We start from the raw sequence: 17,980 nt of genomic DNA, 5'->3' as shown, positions 1-17,980 counted from the left end.
GCATCTTCTATCTGATATATGTGTGAGCAGGATCCTGCAGTGTGGAAGCAGAAAAGACAGCCCAAGGCTGGGACCAGGCCTGGTTTCACACATCCTTTGTCAAAATATATCCTTTGCCTTCGAGTGGGAGTCCATTAATCACCTGTTCAGAAAAGAAAACTTTCCCTTTTAGGTAATGAAAGAAAAACAAAAGAACCTTACATTCGTTTGGTTTGTTTGGGATTTTTACCAGTCTCATTAAAAGCTTTTACTAATACCAGTTTTCTGTAGTTGCTCTGTCCACAAAGACCAGAGTTTTGGCTTAGACATGTTCATCATGGAAGTGATCACAGTTATCCTATAAGGATTGCTTTGGCATTGAGCAACAGCTAGACTTGACCCTTGATTTAAAAATCAATATCAGCCAACCTTTTTTTTTTTTTTTTTTTGTCTTCAGTTAATACTAATTAAAAGGGCAATTTGCACATACTGGTTTTTGAAGGCTCTGTTACTTCTTTTCACTTGTTTAATTTACTGCTGTGTGCGTGAATACAATCAGCTGTTACTTGAAACAATTCAAATGAAAAATTGCTCTGAAGATATAAGCAAATGTTGTGTTAAATAGCAGCTCCTTCATCTTCCTCTGATGAAACCCAAAATTGCCTTTTTAGTTCTATAGAGGAAGATGTATTTTATAGATCTGATTGGTTTGTGCTGTTTTCTAGGTTACTATTCAAATGTTATTACTAAAAATATAAATAGTTTTGAATTTTCTTGTATTTTGTTGAGTTGTTTAATTAAAATATGAGTTGGAAAGCAAACTCTGAACTTTAGTTTTGCCTCTATTCAAAGGTATTTGGGTTTGAACAGAGTTTATTTCCCCTGGTTTTGAGCATGCAGTGCTTTACAAAGAAAATATTGATCAGCAGCAGTGAAATGTTTCAGGAACTTGGTATTTTTCTCCAATGTTTCACACTGTTTCATTCTTTAAAAGATTACCCTTTCAATATTTTCCAAAATGAAACTGTTGGGGTTTATATGTGAATTGCAATATATAGTTTTTACATCAAAATAAACTGGGTGTTGGTTCTTTTAAGTCACTTGCTATGAAGTCATGCATGATGTGACACCTCGTGCCCTTGGATTATATATCTAATAGTGGAATAAAGCATGACTTATTTAATTTCTTACCAGTGCTCAAGGGTTATTTACAGAACTTGGCACTAACACTTTTTGTCTTAATTTGCCACAAAACAGAAAAATTGCTACGTGGCTGCTATGCCACACAAATTTTTAAGGCAGCTTAACAGTTAAAGAAGATATGCTGAATTATCTATTAAAGTTTTCAATAACTTTTAGCCTTGGTAATGAATACTCCTAGCAGATTTTGACTGTTACTTTTAATTTGGTTTTATTAGAGGGTTGGGCTTTTTCTTTCTTTCCAGGCTCCCCAGTCTTTCAGTCGTTCTTTTCTTTCTTTCATGACTAACTTTTCAGGCATCTTATCTGGACCTTGCAGTGCAGACTGTAAGAGGACAAGTGTCTCTTGGGGTCACAGCAAAAGCAGATGCTCACTTCTTCCACTGGACAACAAAGCTGTGCCAGTGACTCTTCTTTCACTATGCTGTTAGTAAAGCAAACAAACTTGGTGGTGATTTTTTTCGGCTGGGTTTTTATCACTTTATCTAACTAACTGTGGTATAATAGCAGGTTTGCTGAACGCTCACTAAAAACCTCAGTGCTGATGAATTCTTTACCTCTGTTTCCTGACACAAGTCCTTATAAATGCTCCTTTTTTGCCTCTTTTCCTCTCATTCTCCAGCTGCCTGCTTCATCTCCTTTCTCTTACTGGGAGCTAATTATTTTCATTTGCTTAAGACATGGCAGTTATTAGCAATAATACTGACCACCAGAGATGATTTCTGATCCTTCATCCCTGCCATGACAGTCTTGTGTTTGACTCTGTTAAACTACCTTCCTGTTGCAAAATCTCCAAGACTTTAATCAACAGTAATGACAAGCAACCTAAAATGGAATCCTAGATTATTTTTAAGCTTTTGCAAGGAAAATTTTCCTATTGCTCTGGTCGCTTACAGGAAGATTTGTGTTCAGGATTTAAAGACAGATATGAATTGCATACTATAAATCAACAGTTCCTCTAATTTAGCTATAGCAGTTTGTATCCTGTGAGAATTGGGTGTTTGGTGGGGTTTACAGGTGATCTGGTGCAAGTGGTAAGCATCACAGGCCCAAGAGTGAAGTTGCTGCAGGTCTCTGTTGCTATATTATGTGAGCTTCTGTGAGATGTTTACAGCTCTGTAGCTGAATTCTCGCAGTCTGTACTGTAAACATTTTGTTTTCCACATTCCTTTCTGGTGAGAGTCAACTGATGGACTTCTAGCCTGGCCAGTGGGATGGAGAGGTGGTAACCTTGTTCTCCAATCCCTGGTCATTGTTCAGAACCCACATAAGTGAGGTTTTTGTAAATAATAGAAGTTCTTCAACCTTCTCCTTAGAGTCAAAGAGTGTGTGAGCATCGTTTTCTCTTCATGTCCTCTAGTGACAGCTCTCTTTGTTGGTGGCACTGGTGGTTACAGTCATTTGGAAGCATTGTTCCAGCTGTAACAGCCAAGGAGTCAGTGGCCAACAGATTGTGTGAGCCTACTAGCTGGAGTGTAAGTGCAAATGAAAGAAATGTAAGAAATGTTCAAGTTCACTGATAGAAGTGGGAAGAGGGCAATATAAAGATGACTTAAGAATTGTCGCGGTGCTGTTCCTCGCGCTGATGAGCGCGGCCACGGGCTAGCTCAGTCTCCTGCACCGCGGCAACGGGTGAGGTCGGGGTGGCAAGTCGGGTGAGCCACCTCCTCCCTGTGGGTCTTGGTTCCCCTCTCAGCGACGGCCAGCAGATGGCGTATGCAACCCACGGCAGCTAATCAAAAGGCGGACTCCTCTGGGCTCAGTTAAACAGGATTTTATTCGGGGGGAGAGGCAGCACGGGGCTCAGCACTCTCTGACCCACAGCCCAGAAGAGACCCTGGGGGCAGGCGTGCACGAGCTTTTAAAGTGGGGTGGAAACAGGGGTGGTGACAACCGGTCAGCCAGTCACAGGAATCGGGGGGGTTAACCGGGGGTGTGAACCATGGAGCTGGGGACCAATCACAAAATGAGGGGAGGGGGTCTCCCGGGCCCCAGCCTATCACTCAGCACCCCTCCTGGAGGATTCTAGAAGCCAGGGAAGGGTCTCTGAGTGGCAGGCAGGCGACCACGAGGAGGGGGGGGCGGGGATTGACAGCGACAGGTGCAGGGAAGGGATGAATGACAGAAAACGTCGGGTTTTACAATAGACAAAACAACCGATGCAGAAGGGAAAACCAATGCAGAACACAGGGGTATACAGCGAACTAAACCATTATAAAAATAACTTAAAAATCTTACAAAAATAACTTAATAACTTAATAAAACAATTCTCACACCACCACATCTCCCCCTTTTTTGTTTTTTCAAGAGGAGTGGGACTGGAATGGAGGAGGGAGGTCAGTGATGCTGCGTTGGGTACCCCAGTCCATGCTCTTCTTCATCCGGATTTCGTTCTCCGTCTTCTGGGGTCCCCTCCAGCACCTCTTCCAACTCCAGTCCTTCCTCCTCATGGTCCTCTTCTGATGGCATGGTGACATGGTTAACTGTGGGGGAGTGTGAGGTGGCAGAAACCAAATTATACATCATCTTTTTTGTACACCGAACGCAAGGATAACAAGTAATAAAACAAACAAACACAGCAACCCAGTTTTATCATAGATGAAGCCCAACCGGAGATTCCCCAATTAGAAGGCAGTCCGCCCAGCTAGTCCTTGGTCTCCCTTTTGAGGTTGGTCACTTGTCGGATGGTGGTGTAGTTGTTCGGTTGGTGGACCAGCCATCCGACGACTGGGAGACTCAGGCTGAGCGTTGCCAAGGCTCCGAGGGCTAGGTGGAACCTCCTCGGAGCGGGGAATCCGGCTCGGGTTGCTGTTATGAAAAACTGAAAGACACTAAACAAAGATGTTACTTAAATTTGACACAGCAGGGAAAGGGATGACTCCGCCCGGAGCTGATGTTCAGCTCTCCTCGTTCAATGTTTTCCTTTTCCGCCTCCACGCTGCCATGGTGACTTGCAGACTGTTGATTTTGCCAGACCCTGGGCTTTTGGGAACATAGGGCCTCACCCACTTAGCTGGAATCCATTTTGGTCCCGTGGGGGTGGACACGCAGGCGTACCCACGTCCCCACGTGACCAGATCGTGTGGCCCTTCTGTCCCTCCAGACCCAGGATCTCTGACCATGACCTGCGGTCGTTCTTTGACCCCAAACAGCGAGCTGGCACCGAAGTGCCGGACGATGGGCGGATTGAGACCTTCGTAAGAACAATTCAGGAAATTAATGGTAAACAAAGCTCTGGCCAGCCTGACTGATGGTGACTCTGTCTTGAGGACCCTCTGCTGCTGATGTAGTACACGCTTGATGGTCCCATGGGTCCTCTCAACCATGGCTTGGCCTGTGGGGGAGTGGGGGATGCCGGTCTTGTGCTCCACCCCCCATTGCTGCAGGAAGCTACGAAGCTCCCTGGATTTATACGCCGGGCCGTTATCGGTTTTCAGTTCTCTCGGAATGCCCATGAAGGAGAAGGCGTGGATGAGGTGTTTTATGGCATCCCTGGCCTTCTCCCCTGTGTGGGCAGAGGCGAACACGGCTCCAGAAAAGGTATCCACGGATACATGAATATACTTTTGTCGTCCAAATTGTGGGAAGTGTGTGACATCCGTTTGCCACACCTCACAGCTCCTCAGCCCTCGGGGATTAACCCCTGCATGTAAAGTTGGAACAGCCTGCTGGGAGCATGATGGACACGCGGCCACGATCGCTCTGGCCTGTTCCCGCGTAAGGTGGAAACGGCGAACAAGGCCAGGCGCGTTTTGGTGGAAGAGCTGGTGGCTGAGTTTCGCCTGCATAAAGATGTTTGGCAGGGGGGCCATCTCAGCGGGGGCAGCAAGGGCATCAGCCTTCCTGTTCCCCTCTGCGATGAACCCTGGCAAATCGGTGTGTGATCTCGTATGCATCACAAAATAGGGTTGCTCTCGGTGGGAAACCAATCTAACTAATTTCGAGAGCAAGTCATAAAGTGCTATGTTGGACACCTCCTGTAAAATCGCCTGATCTGCTCTGGATACCACCCCCGCCACATAGGCGGAGTCTGTGACCAGATTAAAGGGTTCGGGAAACCGCTCAAATGCCCTAACAACAGCGGCCAACTCAGCGACTTGAGGTGATCCTTCCACCTCGGCAATATCAGCCTCCCACTGCTGAGTTTGAGGGTCCTTCCAAGTCAGAACTGACTTGTGGGACCTTCCAGACGCGTCTGTAAAAACGGTTAGAGCCTTGAGGGGCCTCCTACTGCGAACCTCTTTGAGTGATAGTATAAATTTAGTTTCTGAATTAAAAATTTTGTGGGCAGGCCGATGAATAGAAATTTGCCCAGTGAAGGAGTCCAGAGCGAATTGCAGTGCTTCATTCTCCTGAAGCAAATGCTCCAACATAGCTTTTGAAATTTGGCCCGATCTCAAGCCAATTGGGATGTGAATACATTCGAAGTCACAACCGGCCAATTCTCTGATCCGGAACCTTGCCTTCCGGATCAGCTCAGCAACCAACTCCTGTGGCCGGGTCATCCTCTTGGACCGATGATGACTCAGGAAGACCCACTCTATGATCAAGAGTGGATCATTCCCTTCACGGTCCTTCTTCGGGATGCTCTTCCATTGGAAGATCATCCCATGGAGGTGTGGCAACTTTCCCATTATTATGAATTTGAAAGGAAGCTCTGGGTCAATTCTGTGAGCTTGCCTTTTGGACATAGCGTCCTGCACCTTTTCCAAAGCCTTTTCTGCCTCAGGGGTAAGCGCCCTAGGAGAACTCAGCTCCTCTCCCCCTTTCAATAAATTAAAAAGGGGGGCTAGGTCGTTGGTGGTGAGACCTAGCCAGGGCCTTACCCAATTCAAACTCCCACACAGCTGGTGGACATCTGCAAGGGAACTTACTTTTGTTCGAATTGCCAATTTTTGGGGAACAATGGTCCGCCTTCCGATTTCGAGCCCGAGGTACTTCCAGGGCGGCATCCGCTGAACCTTTTCTTCCTGTAGCTCAAACCCTGCAGCAACCAGTGCATCGACTGTCAGACCAAGCACATGGGAAAGCATGTCATCATTCGGGGCGCACACCAGGACATCATCCATGTAGTGGTAGATGATGGCCTGTCCCGCGGCTGCGCGGACAGGGGACAGCAAGGAGGCCACATACCACTGGCAGATAACAGGTGAGTTCTTCATCCCTTGCGGGAGAACTCGCCAGTGATAGCGTCTCCTCGGGGCTTCCCGGTTGATGGTGGGAACCGAGAAAGCAAAACGTGGGGCATCGTCAGGGTGCAGAGGAATTTGAAAGAAGCAATCTTTTATATCTATTACAGCCAATTGCCAATTTTGGGGGAGCATAGTCGGGGAAGGCATCCCAGGTTGGAGAGACCCCATGTCTTCGATAACATTATTAATTTGGCGGAGGTCTTGAAGGAGCCGCCACTTGTCCTTCCCCGGCTTTTGAATCACAAAAACTGGGGAATTCCAAGGGCTGTCGGTTTCTACAATGTGGCCCTTGGCCAATTGCTCCTTCACGAGCTCCTCGAGCGCTTTTAATTTAGGTTTTGAAAGCGGCCATTGCTCCACCCAAACTGGTTTGTTCGTCAGCCAATTAAGTTTCTTGGTGGGACGCTCGTCAATGGACGCTGCGGAAATTTCCACTGAGGGGTCGGGTATATCAATTTTGACCCCCCATTGTGACATGAGATCTCTGCCAAGCAGAGGCTCCTTATAATCTAAAACAAAAGGACGGATGTTAGCCAATTGTCCTTTTGGCCCCTTAATTTGCACTATGCTCCTGGATTGTCTCGCCAATTGCAACCCTCCGACACCTTGAACGTGTCCAGCCACGTCCTGCAGAGCCCAATGTGACGGCCAATCCTGGGCTGGCACAACAGTCACATATGCCCCGGTGTCTAAAAGACCAGTGATGTTAATTGTTTCCCCGCCCACCCTGAACTCACAGTCTACCCGGGGCCTTTCTTCAGTGATGGCTTGCACAGGGCAAGCCACCGGGGTGTTGTTCGGTCCCCGGGTAGGGATGATTTGTGCGATCACCTGTCCCTTAGGAATAAATGTGGGTGGATGGGTGCAGCGCAGCCAGAGGACGAGATCTCCGGGGTTGTTGACGAGAACCCCTGGAAGAATCTCGACCTCTTGCGGGGTGTACTTACAGTCCCCGATGATGACAAGCTCCTTTCCTTGGACTGGCCAGGCTCCTTGTTCTTTGGTGTTTATGGAAAGGAAGGTCCAATCCGCCGTCCTCAGATAGAGCGCTTCGGTGAGCCGCAGCCGATAAGGTTCATGCCTTGATGATGTTACTAAAATTGGCTTTGAAAGGTCATGGTCAGTACTGTATGTCAAGTTCGGTGTGTCACATCCGGTATTATTGTCTGTCTCAGTGAAAGGCAGCGTATCATTGGCGCTAGATGTTTCTTCCCCCTCCCCTGCTGCTCGGTCCGCCCTATTTCTATCTTCGCGCCGGGCGGACCTGCGCTCCCCCCTTAGTTTAACTGTCGGGAGCTATCTCCCGACCCTCCCCTGTTCCCACTCCCCCCGCCTTCCCCCCTTTTCTTTTTCAAAGCTTCCACGGCATCCCGCAGTGGGCAGGTGTTCGCCCAGTGCCCGGGCTCCCGGCAGATTAGACACCGGTTCTTCTGGGGCACATACGGTCCGCGTGTCGGTCCTTGGGTGCCAGACACTGCTGAAACTCTCGGTGTTATTGATTTCCCTTCCCGGTCGTTTCCCTGCATGTAGGGGACCTTTAGCTGACACACCCTGAGCATATCTGGAAGGGTCGGAGGTGGGTCCAGAGGGAGACTCAAAATTGCACTCCGGCACATATTATTTGCATTTGCAAACACCATCTCCCTCAAGATCCCATCCCTTACTGCCACTTCCGTTACTTGCACCTCGATTGCTCGGGTGAGCCGCTCGACGAACTTAGTGAAACCTTCCTTGGCCCCCTGCATGATCTTGTAATAGGGTACGACCGGGCCGTCTGGCACCATTCCAAAAAATGCGGAGACCGCATGCTCCCTGGCAGTCTGGAGGGCTTTGATGGGGATATCTGAGGTTTGGTCCGATGGGTCGGCCCATCTCCCCTCACCCATAAGGTGTTCTAAAGTGAGGGGGTTCCCGTTGTCGTCCACCGCAGTCTCCGGGTCTCGGAGGAGACTGGGCAAGGCCTCCCTGAGTTGCTGCCTCCATGCTGCCACCCACAGTTTGAACTCTGTTGAGTCAAGCAGGCAGGAGAACAGCTGCTTCAGGTCTGCAGGAATAACGACAGCAGCATCGAGATCTGAACGGAGCAAACCCCTGAAATAGGGGCTGTCCCGCCCATAATCTCGATGGGCCTTGCACAGATCCCGGATGGTGGACTGGGGGAACGGGTGATGGATCGCTCGGACCCGCTGCCCTCCTCGGGAGCCCTTATAAACGACTGGGGATACCGAAGGAACAGGGGAAGGCTCATGCATCCCTGCAGGCTCAGGCCCTGGCCCCGCCCCCTCCGGGCCCAGACCGTGGGAACCGGAAGGGGGAGCGTGGGAACCAGCAGGGGGAGCGTGGGAACCGGAAGCCCAGGAGGCAGGTCTTCCGGCAGGGGGCGTGGTTTGGGAACCCGATGATGTCATGTGGGCGTTCCCGTGGGAGGAGTAGCTGGGAGGAGCTGAGGGTGGAGTTTTCGATGAGGGAGGAGGCATGGGCGGAGCCCTTTTATGAAGGGGAGGAGTATAGGAAAGGAAGGGGTTGGAAGAGTTTGGGGCAGGAAGAAAAGGATTTAGAGAAGAGGAAGAGGGGGATGGGGAAAACCGTGCCATGCGGTCTCCTCCATCTTGGGGATAAGGGGTAGGGGAGCCATTTTGTGGTTGGGGAGTCTCAGCTAGACTAAATCTAACACGAGGTTTATTAACTGGGTAAGATGGGGAAGGGTGGAATTCTTGAGCATCCCAGCCAGGGATGCCCAAGAAACCCCGAGCAGTCTGGCTAGGACTGCCCGGGCGGGGGGGTTGAGAATTCCTGGGGGAGCCTGAGCCAGCAGGTTGGGGTCCTGCTGCTCCCTTCAGAATTCCCTTCTGGGGACAAGGGGAAGGGGAACGGGGACAGGGAGAACAGGGGGAGGTTTGCCTAAAACTGGGCTTTTTCTGCACTCCCTTGGTGGTAGTTGAAGCAGCTGCTGAGAGCTGCACAGCCAGATTAAGGAATTTTGTGGCTTGCTTGTTCCCTTGGAGCACCAGATCATGGATTTTGTTTTGTACAACCCTCCAAAACTTGGGGCTGTACACCTGCTCCGGGGACACACGAGGAAAGTGCAGGAAAAGCCACCTCACAAACCCCTTGAGCTCGCCCCTCGAAACCTTTAACTGGGCGAGCTCCACAACCGACTTAAAACTATAATACACACCTTTTTGGGCAGCGGAGAGTTTTGCGCCCATCTCTCCGAAACCGAAACCAAAATCAGGGGCTCGGGGACACCTAACAAATCCCCCTTGCCTGCTGCCCACTCGATGACACCCAGACAAAAGCAAACTTAACAGAAAACGAACGCGGAGGTCACTCCCCTAAAACCGGGCAAAACCTGAAACTCAAACCCGGGGGGTCCGCACCGAAAAATAAAATCGCAGTGTCTAAAACCCCTGTGGACACTTCCACCCAAAAGACAACTGCCCGAAACTTAAAGTTTACAAAACGAAAAAGAACAAAAGAGCACCCCGAGGAGAGTAATCCGCAGGGGGATGAGGCTAACCACCACCCCCCCGAGCTGCGCAGCCTGGGATCCCCCCCACTCCTGGAGGATCCCTCCCGAAATTAGGGTCTCCACACCGGGAGCACCCTCCGAAAGTAAGCCCCCTCACGAAGAAGGCTTACCCCCTCCTGGGATGCGATAAAGCCTGGGGTCTCGAGATTAGCTGCCTGAAGAGGACCTGCTGGGCGCTTCAGGCTGTCCTCTTCGTCCCTTGGGAGCGTGATCTTACGAAGCCGCTCGACCAAGGGTAGCGGGGCGTCCAAGGACTTTTCTTCAGGCTCTTGCAGCCTCAGTCCGTGCCGCGGGGTCCGCCTCGTGTCCTGAGGGTGGGGGCCCCACGAACTGGGCGCCAACCGCTGTCGCGGTGCTGTTCCTCGCGCTGATGAGCGCGGCCACGGGCTAGCTCAGTCTCCTGCACCGCGGCAACGGGTGAGGTCGGGGTGGCAAGTCGGGTGAGCCACCTCCTCCCTGTGGGTCTTGGTTCCCCTCTCAGCGACGGCCAGCAGATGGCGTATGCAACCCACGGCAGCTAATCAAAAGGCGGACTCCTCTGGGCTCAGTTAAACAGGATTTTATTCGGGGGGAGAGGCAGCACGGGGCTCAGCACTCTCTGACCCACAGCCCAGAAGAGACCCTGGGGGCAGGCGTGCACGAGCTTTTAAAGTGGGGTGGAAACAGGGGTGGTGACAACCGGTCAGCCAGTCACAGGAATCGGGGGGGTTAACCGGGGGTGTGAACCATGGAGCTGGGGACCAATCACAAAATGAGGGGAGGGGGTCTCCCGGGCCCCAGCCTATCACTCAGCACCCCTCCTGGAGGATTCTAGAAGCCAGGGAAGGGTCTCTGAGTGGCAGGCAGGCGACCACGAGGAGGGGGGGGGCGGGGATTGACAGCGACAGGTGCAGGGAAGGGATGAATGACAGAAAACGTCGGGTTTTACAATAGACAAAACAACCGATGCAGAAGGGAAAACCAATGCAGAACACAGGGGTATACAGCGAACTAAACCATTATAAAAATAACTTAAAAATCTTACAAAAATAACTTAATAACTTAATAAAACAATTCTCACACCACCACAAAGAATGACTTGTCCTACAAGGGTGGCAGACCATCAATAGTGAATGTACAATGACATTCCCAAATACTTCACTGACTTACTGATTTCTTAAAATTTTGTCTGTGATTAATTGAACCCTTACTTTTGTGTTATAAAGTCCTTGAAGCAAATCCAGTGTAAATGCACTCATCAGACAATGGCACTGTTCATTTTCTTTGTCTTCCTCATAACAATGACTACGAGAAGAGCAAATAAGGCTCAGCAGACCTCAATACTGTTTCTTCTGCTATTTTAATCAGTTTTATATTTATTTTAGATATTCTGGTCTTAAAATGTAAATAATATACTAATCATTTTCTATTAAAACTAAGAAGTGAGCCTTTAACTTTTAATGGATAATATAATCTGAAGTGCTAAGAAGTTGAAAGCAACTAAAGAGCATTGTGCTCAACAATCAAGAGCAAAATTAATTATGTTTACTCTTATCATTGTGAGGACACCCCCATTTCAATTTTAAAGGGATGGAGATGGTGAATCTGCCTTTTTAATGTGTATAACCTACAGAAGTTCAGGAGTATTGGATCTACATAGCTCCAGTGGGAATAAAGCCTGTTCTTTAATCTGCATTTACGTCCAATATACTTCAGTCATGCACACTCTGACTGCCAACCACTACAGAACTAAATTCTAAAAAATAATTTGGTAACAAAAATTTTCTTCTTCCTGCTGTCTATTCCATGCTCAGCATATTGATGTATCTCTCAACTGTTTTAAGAAAATGAAAGTAGATGCACATTATTTGACCATCAGTGTCTCATCAGTTTTAACTATGTGCTTTCTAAATTGCTTATGAGACTAAATACGAGCCTGGATGCCAGACTTCTGAGTTGGCCATCTGTGGGCTAACAGTTGCAAACTGGTGCATTCTTTCATCAGCAAAATGCTGGCCAGGCTATTGCTTCAGCCATGGCAGCAGAGAAAAAAAATCAGACAATCCTTAGCATTTATGCATATTCAGAGAAGGTCACCATGTTCACTCGGTGTCAGCTGCACATGTGCTCTGGAAGAGGCACAGAGAGGGGGAACAGCAAGCAGGGAAAGTGAATGATATTACTGAGAGGCATACTTTTATTCTCTGCCAGAGTCAGCTGAAAGCGCTGTCAATAACAAGCGCCGTAGGAGAGTAATGACTGCAGAAGACCTCTCTCCCACACTGAGATGCTGCAGAGTCTGAATGCCAGTCAGACCCCTCCTCTTCTGGCTGTGCAGCAAAAAAAAATTGCCTTTGTTTCATGCATGTGTGGCTGATTGAAGCTATTGTTTACCCTGGCTCCTTTCTCTTTTTCGCTCCCTTGGGGGAAAGCAAGAGTTGAATTGGGGTTTTGCCTTCTCTGAGAACAGCCTTGAAGGAAATCGGTCCCATTCCCAATTAAAGACTGCAGTCCCACAGGAGATCTATTTGACTGTTGCCTTTCAGAGCATTCCAGGTTGGGAATAACATGGAGATGGTGGAAGGAAAAACTGCACAATAGTTGCTGGATCTCACCACTTAATTTCAAAGCAGAACATTCATAAGGTTTCCCTAATTTCAGAAATTTACCTGATTTTGGGTACTAGAACCAATGATATGCTGTCATTGTGGGCTGGGGAGAAGTTTGGTCTGAGTACCAGTTAGCTGCCAGATACCACTCAAAGAAGTCAGAAGTCTGTTGAACAATTTACTATAGATTAAGGAAACATAGCACTGAACAGAAGAAAATAACCTGTGGATAAATTGTGTTAGTTCTTAGCAGCAAAACCTGTCTCTGGTTCTGTTTTTTGTTTTAATAGAGAGCAGCAAAAAAACCCCCCAATCTCTGTGTCAGGCATGCTCCTGGACTTCAATTACAGTGGTTTATGGTTCCACTGTCAGGTGAGCAGGTAGAAGGTTGTCATTTTCTGCAGAGAAAGGAGGATTTTATTATGTTGGAATATAATCCTTTAGGTCTTAAAGGGCTGGCTGAAAGTCTGGACCAGCATTTGTAGATGTATCTTAATAGTTACAGTAACAGGTAGGACAAAGACAAACTGTAAATAAAATGAAAATACAGTAAATGGTAGAAATAAGACTGGTGCTGTGTTCCTCACCTCTGGAACCTCCATTGTAATTTTGTTCAATTCAATAAAAGCCCTTAGCCTGGTGCTTTCCCATCACAGCCCTCAGGGCCTGACTGATGGGCAGCAAGTCTGGGCAGCTATGCTGGGATCAGCCAAATGGGCAGTGAAACAAGTACAGATGGAGCAGCTCTGGGGAGGCCCACTCACAAAACCAGAGCAGAATCTGGCTGGCTCCTAGCTGGTGTCTGGACATGAAGGTATTTCAGCTGGTGCTCCCTGCTCTCTTCCTCTCTGGTTCTCCAGCCAATCCCTTGCAAAAGAGAATAGATGTCTTCTCCTTTACTTTCCTGCAGTTGTGTCCCAGAAGTGGTGACAGTCTCACCTCACCCAAGTGACAGCAGGGGTGCAGAGCAATGTAGGCAGCTGTGTTGGGGCAGCACCAGGCTAAGCTGCTCTTTGCTGGAGGGTGATGTATCCACAACCCACCTGTGAAGACAGTGGCACAAGTGTTTTCCCTGTTAGTGGTCCCCACCATGTGTTGGAATACCAGATCCATAGCTTCAAATCAGTGTAGGCATCCCACAGCCCTTCTCACTCCTGCTGTCTTTCCCCAGGGTGGGAGATCAGTCCTGCACCTCCCACGTGTCCTTTATAGAGGCCCCCCAAAGAAGAGCAGTCCATTCTCCCTCTGAGACTGGGTGGGAACAGTGTGACCCTGTCTGATGTGGCATCATTAATTTCTGAGACTTTCCACTTGAAGTTCAGATCTTGCACTAAGGCGTTTTTGTTCAAATCATTGTATTAGTGGCCAAAATTTTCTGTCACTGACCTGCAACTATGCATCTCTTTATTTTTGATTACTTTATCACCCCACACAAATAGCTATCTCTGAAAGCTTTATTCTTACTGATCCTGGCCTTCAGATGAGACATAGTAACAAATGCAAGTCTTGACATCTGTGTTTGTGAGAGTCTTGGCTTAAAGAAGCGACATAAATTCTGTGCGATGCCTACGGCAAACATGTTAGAAAATAATTGGCCATTGAAATTGTCGTGTTAGGAGAGAAGTAATAAAAACTAATCTGTCTTTTATGATTTAGATCTCTCAGATTTATGCAGATTTATGACATAGATGCCCTGCTGGCAATTATTGTATTACAGACATTAACTTGCTTGTTTCTGTTCAGCTTCAATTTTATTTTAATGGACAGGATCAGCCATTGTAAACAAAGTCACACTAACCCATCAACAGTGTCTCTTTTTTCTCATATTTTCTTTCTCTACAAATTCTTAATAATATATGGCTAAGAGTCCACCATAAAATCACAAAATCTTGGAAAACATGGACTCCTTTCCTAGAGAACTGTAATTATCACCACAAACAGGCTTTATTGTAGAGTTATTCTATGCATTGCTATCCAAGCTTGACTCTGCTTGGGTCATGTCAGGCCTGGGCACCACCTCACCCAGCGTCCTTCTGCTGAGCCACTGTCACTTCACCTGGTGTTCCATCCACAGCATATCCTTAGGAAGACAGAAATAAATATGGTACAGGAATTTCTCAAGAGCATAAAGAACATAATTCCTCCATGACTGTCTAGGGACAAAGACAGCCCTTCAGTTATTATATTCCAGGATCACATTTCATCAGCTCATCTCAATTCAGCAGGCAATTTAGGGAAGTGCTTGACTTTAATAAAGAGTTTAGGCTTCAGCAGTATTCTGGGGTGCTAAAATACTGTTGGCAGAAATAGGAAGTATGTGCTGAGATGGCATTTTTGTGATTTACTTGCACTTGTTGTCTATGTTCTTTCATATATACGTGTTGTTAGGTCAGAATATCACTCCAGAGCCATCTAGATGCAGTCCTGGGCAGCATACTCTAGCAAGACCTTGCTTGAGCAGGGAATCTCTAAATGTGGTATCTGGTACCTCTATCCTGCCCTTAGTGCTCCTTTTTTCTGTGACAGAAATAAGTGTGGTCCTGCATGGGTGTTTTTTTGACAACTCTGTGTCACTGTCACCCATTTTTGCATTGCATTCCCTCAGCACTGTGAATCCTCCGAGAGAGCTAATAACACCTCGGTGTCTGTCTCAACAGCTGTTTTCAGTGGCTGAGCACAGTGCTTTTCTGTCAGCTGATTGTAAGAAAAAAAATTTACCTAAAGCACTCCAGTCTACCCTTTTGCTCTTTTTATCCCAATCTATTCCCCCTTTGCAACCAGCAAGAGCTGGTGAGACCATGGAGCTTCAGTGCCGTGTCTCTTCTGTAACATGACACTGGCTCTGGAGGTGCCTGTCTCTGTGAAGATGTGGATGTGTATTAGGAGAGGTGGTATGGGAGCCTGCCCAGAGAGACGAGCTTGCTTAAAGTGGTTGAAAATATTATTATCTGTATTACAGATGGGAATTTGAGAAGAACTGAAATGAAGTGATTTGCGTGTGATTACACAAGCTGTCTCTGGCAGAGGCAGAGGAATGCTCCCTTTTTTAATATCTTAGATTAATATTTAATAATGTAACTGACAATATTGATTTAATATAACCACAGTCCTGGCTACCATTTGCAGTGCTGGTGATTTTCCAGGACGAGCGTTTGTCTTTTACGGACTGATACGCCTTTCAGCTGGCCATTCTGCCTCGGCTGCTGAAAATTGGATAGCTATGAGCTCTCCTTGTCTTTGCTCACTGTGGGCTGTCGGAGGGCATTCTGCCCTGGTGAGAGTAAGAGCTTCCATTACTGATCTGCCGGGCACTGTAGCTCCTTCAGCCTTTCCGCTTTGATTAACAGGAGTAATTAATCGTACACTGATGAGGCTTGTGGTGACTAAGATGCTGTAGTCAGGGGAGCCACGTGTAGATGCTGGAGAGCCAGCTGTGGAAAAAGAAAGAAACTGAACAGGAGAAAGAAGCCATGTGGACTTTTTTTCCTTTGAAGTGACCTTCCAGTACAGGTTCTTTATTTTTTCACTTCCTTTATGTTGTTCTTTTTTCTTATTTGTTCTGAAAAGAGTGAAGCCCTCCTTGCAAAGCAATTCATATGTAAAAAGTTTTCACATTGGGATTCATCTCATAGAGTCTGCAGAGGGGACTTATTTGCACTGACAAGTTGGCAGCCAGACAGCCTCTCCATTTTCTAAATGAAAGGAGAATAGCAGCAGGACATCTCCTACCCTCTGCCTTTCAGCGCTGGAAGAGAACCAAAACGTGGCCAACAGCCGTTCGGCGGAGTTGGCCATTTAGAAGCTGCAGAAGTGCACGGACACTGGGAATGTAGCATATGGTTTGCCTTCTGTGAGAAGCAACTCAGACAAGTGACATTTGGGTTGGTGATTTTCAGGGACGGGGGATGGGAAGCTTGACCTAGCAGATGGAATTCGCTTGTCTTCATTTTTTGTAGCAGGACTGTTCCAAATGTGAAGTAATCTAAATGTGTTTTTAATTTCTGGCTGTAGAAAAGGAGGTAATCATAAAGACCAGGTAATTTTCTTCCCCATTCAATCTCATATTTTAGCATGTAACGACTGTGGGATCACTCCCATTTCCTTCAAGAATACCTGTATGGAAAGAGCATTAAGGTGCATCAAAAGCCACTTCATGGTAACATGCATGGCACTGCAGACTAATGGCAGAAAAAATACTTACTGCCCTGTCCAGGCTTAGTGTTTCTGTATATATTTATTCTGTAGAAGCTAGCACTTGTATTTTGCAGATTTAGCTAGACAAATTAAATACACTGGTGTGCATTTTATGGAAAGGTTTTACCATAATTATGGTGATGTTAAAATAAGTTTGTTTTCCATAAAACCCAAAGAGAAGCTGTTAACTGCCTTTTGCATAGTTACTGGGTTATTTACCTTGAGAGGAGAAGAGAATATCAACCATATGCCTAAACCAATGTCCTTTTCTACCAAATTAATTTACAGAGCCTAAATAACTGCCTCTAATACCCCCAAAGGTTGGTGATGGCCACAGCATGAGCCTAATGCAGGCGGCTGCTAAACAACAAGCAGATCACAAACATTTCCAAGGGTTCAGATGAACATTTTCCAGAAGGGCCCCATGTGTCATGGCAAACTCATGCTGCTAAACTGGACCATACATGGGTGTGAATCTCAGTGGAAAAACATGATCTTTTCCGGTTCCACTGCCAGTTTTCTGTGTTTGGTGGTAATAGACCCAGCACTAGAAATATGATTTATGTCTGTCATCCAGTAAATGGTGCCTATATATGAAAGCTTTCACACCACATCTGAAGGAAACAGAAGGTCCTTTTGTTCTTGGAGTGGGACCCTTTGGTCGAGGGAACCCGAGCAGGAAGTACAATAACCAAAAGATCAATGTTACCACTCCTATTTTACATTCAAAGGTCTGTGCTGCCCTAAGCTTCAAGAAAAGAAGGCAAGTGATGGGGAAAAAATAAACATAAAATGAAACCAATTTAAAGAATAAGGCCTGTAGTAAATTTACCAGATCAAAAAATGAAGTATTGCTGAATAAGCCCTTATTATCCAGTGTCAAGCACAATAGCATGTAAATGAATGTAATAGAGATGATGAACTGCTCAAACCTTGGCTAATGCTCTTAGGACTGATAGAGTTGATGAGAATTTGAAGTACAAAAGGGGGTTTTTTTAGAACAATATCACTGCTGGTTTTGAAAGATGTTATTAAAGGAAGCTAACAGACTCATCACAATCTTTTAAAGCTGTGTTCCTCTAATGAACAGCTAAATGGCAGCTCATGTATAAATGACAACAATTCATTTAAATTGCACCTTGCTGCTCAGGCTGATGGTCAAGCAGATACAGTTAAACTATAAAGCAGGCATAGCAATATTTGAGTAGGCACTTCTTCCTTTTCTCAGTCTCTGCCTTGTGTTGAAGTGCCAGACATGGAGTGGATGAAATGTGGAGAAATGCGAGCACAAGTTG

The 17,980-nt window shown here is 46.9% G+C and overlaps 1 protein-coding gene and 1 long non-coding RNA gene across 2 annotated transcripts in view; one reads left to right on the top strand and one right to left on the bottom strand.

Moving 5' to 3' along the window:
• The window catches only part of SLC35F1 (solute carrier family 35 member F1), a 243,100-nt gene that overhangs the window by 156,953 nt on the left and 68,167 nt on the right, over positions 1–17,980 (top strand). The gene's annotated exons all lie outside the window — the stretch shown is intronic.
• Positions 4,033–10,501, bottom strand: LOC131378517 (uncharacterized). The gene is made up of 4 exons (XR_009207662.1): positions 10,014–10,501; positions 7,319–7,475; positions 6,054–6,163; positions 4,033–4,513 (listed from the first exon to the last, which is right to left on the bottom strand). It is a non-coding gene; the product is annotated as an uncharacterized LOC131378517 (long non-coding RNA).

This window comes from Hirundo rustica, chromosome 3 (genome assembly GCF_015227805.2).
Source record: "Hirundo rustica isolate bHirRus1 chromosome 3, bHirRus1.pri.v3, whole genome shotgun sequence".
NCBI lineage: Eukaryota > Metazoa > Chordata > Aves > Passeriformes > Hirundinidae > Hirundo > Hirundo rustica.
Note: the sequence above shows the minus strand (reverse complement) of the source record. Positions and strands in the feature narration are given on the sequence as shown.